The 3,253-nt window shown below is 35.8% G+C and overlaps 1 pseudogene; it reads left to right on the plus strand.

The window, feature by feature from the left end:
* Positions 1–594: 594 nt before the first annotated feature.
* On the plus strand, positions 595–692 carry LOC120107135 (annotated as a pseudogene).
* The last annotated feature ends 2,561 nt before the right edge of the window (positions 693–3,253 follow it).

Genomic DNA, 3,253 nt, shown 5'->3' on the forward strand with positions numbered 1-3,253 from the left:
TTCATTTGAAGATGAAATGATGAATAATGCCAAATAACACTTTATTAATTTGTCAATTCATTTACAAAATTCAATCATCAATATGCTGACGATTGACATTTAGGATACAAATTCCAACAGTAAGTACCCGAAAAAGGATTATTGAAAGATTTTTGATAGGTATTCACAATATTGGCCTGATCGTGCAAGACTTTCTTGAATGCGGGTATTGTGGGAAAATCAGTGGTGAGATGGCCAGGCATCTCACAAATCCTACAACACTCGCTGTTATGTTCTACGGTCTTGACGGGTTCAATCCTTCTAAGTTCAATTTCCTCTACCTTCCTAGTAAGGGCTGCCATTTTAGCCTGAATATCATCCTGAGTACTAAGGTTGTAAAGGCCCCCGTGTCCAATGCTAGTAGGCTTAGGTAAAGGTTTATTCACTCTATCCCCTGTATCCCATAATTGTGCAGTCTCTGCGAGAGAATCTAAATAGTCCCATGCCTCATCGGGTTGCTTTTCCAAAAATAGACCATTGCACATAGTCTCTATAAATTGTTTTAACTGTGGAGACAATCCTTCGTAAAAGAAACTAATGGTTCTCCATGTTTCAAACCCATGATGAGGACAAGAGAGAAGCAAATCTTTAAATCTCTCCCAGTATTCATAAAATGTTTCATGGTCTTTTTGTTGGAAGTTACTAATGTGCCTTTTCAAAAAGTTAGTCCTTTGTGCGGAAAAGAATTTTTTCAAGAATTCTTTTTGCATATCATGCCATGTTCCTAGCGATCTAGGTCTCAAGGAGTTCAGCCATGTTTTGGCTTTATCCTTTAAGGAAAAAGGGAACAAGGTCAATTTAAGGACATCTTCCGATACATTTGGCACTCTAAATGTGATGCTAATTTCCTCAAAATCCTTAAGGTGAAGATAAGGGTTCTCGGATTCCATTCCATGATACTTTGGCAGCAATTGAATTACTCCTGGTTTGATTTCAAAGTGTCCTACGTTTTCAGGAATAATCATGCATGAAGGTTGACTAGTCCTGGTGGGGTGTAAGTATTGTCGAAGTGTCATAACTGGGGGTCTACCTTCATCACCATGGTGACTTCCTACATCATCAGGAAAATTTGCCATCTCACAAGGTGTGAGATACTGCGAAGGAATTTCAAGGATGTGTCCTAAGGGATGATCTAAAGTTGTACGACTTAATCGACCGGTGTCGTCCCTATTCCAACCTAGCATACAAAATTTAATTAAATTTATTTTATGTTTTTTTTAAAAAAATAAATATAAATATAAGTACCAACTAAAGATACCCTAAAACTACACCCTAAAACAAAAATCTATTCACAATCAAACATGCAACTAAACATTACACCTCAATTTCTAATGTTTTTCTTAAATTTCTAGACAGCTCCTAACTGGTCTGAAGAGGGCACCTAAGCCTCCAATCCGGTCTAATGAACCGAGTTGACCAGGTAAGCTCCCAGGTAAGTGGAGGGGTCACGATGCGTTCGCAAAGGTCCCACTTAAAACCCACTTGCCTCGAACAGATGAACTGTCTCCCTTATAGGGACAAAGCTTGCCTAGACATCAACTAAGCCACAGAGCGAAATTGGTGCAACTTTCGGTGGTCTTCGTCCTATTGAGCTCGAATGTCCTTAGGGGCCAACGTCTAGTTGATTTTAGTTAAGCTTAGGATATTTATGCAATGGGGTGATTTTTGGGCTAAGGACGAGTGATGAAATCCCGACCTTATCTTTTTAAATGGGTTCAGCCCTTAGAATATTTTATACTGATGCCTTATACTATATGCAACAATCAAGAGATTTTTTTTTTTAATGTTTTATGACATGACATTAAATTTCATTGAATAGGTGATCGAGCAAATTATTTATTTTTTTTTTAAAATTTTATGAGTTGAAGTTTGAAATTTGAATTCTGAAATTTGAAATTTGAAATTTTAGGTTTTTCCTCTCTTTTTTTTTAATTTTTGAATAATCACCCTTGATCTTTTCTTAAAGTTTTTTTTTTTAAATTTTCAATTAGCAACAAGGGTTAATGAGATATGATAACAATAAAATTCTGATTCTAAAATAATTAAATGCAGAAAATTAAAAACAGAAAGTAGCAAGGTTTCGTATTAATCTAATGGTCTTAAAAGTTTCAGAATGTCAATCAGACCGTTCAGATGAAAGAAACACAGGTCCCGAACTTGACGACCAAATTTGAGTTCAATCAGATGGTTAATTACTTTGATATCAGAGTTTGATGCAGACTGTGCAGGGAATAAAAAAACAGCAGTAAAGAAATTTTTTTTTTCGAAAGAAAAAGACTAACTACTAAAGTACTAATTAAATCTAAAATTATACTAATAAATCAGCCGTTCTCCGGCAACGGCGCCAAAAACTTGACGCGCTCGCAAAATTGCTTTCGCAAAACTAATCTCCCAAGTATAGGAGAATCGCACAAGTAGTAAATTCTCGGAAGTCTGAGGTCGAATCCTTAGGGAACGAAATATATATGAGATTATTTAATATAATTTTAGATTAATTAATTCAATAAATTTGTGGATTAAAATTATATTTTGATTTTCAGAAATTAAAAGCAGAGAATAATAGATCAATGAACAAAGTTCAATCAAATAGAAATGGTTAGGGATCCAGAATCCCCCTTGATAATATTGCATTCAAGAATAAATCTTGCAATTCTTGATTAAGGATGTAAAAGTAGAATAGATAAAAACATGGAATATATTTTATGGACATATGAACTCTATTTCTAAGCATTCATCGTGCCTATTACATCAACGACAAATCAAATACTAAAGCAGTCCATGTGCCAATAAACATAAACCATTAAAAATCTATCTACGAAATAGTTATGCAAGAACCCATAACACATTAAAAATATAAATCAATAAGAGCAAAGGTTCAGAATTTACTTCAAAGAAATCAGCCCTCCATTAACATCAAAGGTTCCTCCATCACCCTTCACCTAAGAAATCAGCCCTCCATTAACATAAAAGAAAACTCCCCTCTTTTCTTTTCTTTTTTCTATTCTTTTTGGAAACAGAGCATGCTCTGTTTCCCTTTTTTTTTTCTTTCTTTGAATAACAGGAGCTCCTCTGTTTTTTTCGAATGGGACTCTCCTCCACTTTCTCACCCAGCCGAGAGGTATATATCGAGCTGGCGTCGATCCCCTTCTCACACGCGGTGGAGATGAGCGGACCCGATGGATCTGGGGCGTGGATCACGGGATCACGGTTGCTG

The sequence above is a fragment of the Phoenix dactylifera genome, unplaced genomic scaffold, assembly GCF_009389715.1.
Source record: "Phoenix dactylifera cultivar Barhee BC4 unplaced genomic scaffold, palm_55x_up_171113_PBpolish2nd_filt_p 000773F, whole genome shotgun sequence".
NCBI classification, from domain to species: Eukaryota; Viridiplantae; Streptophyta; class Magnoliopsida; order Arecales; family Arecaceae; genus Phoenix; species Phoenix dactylifera.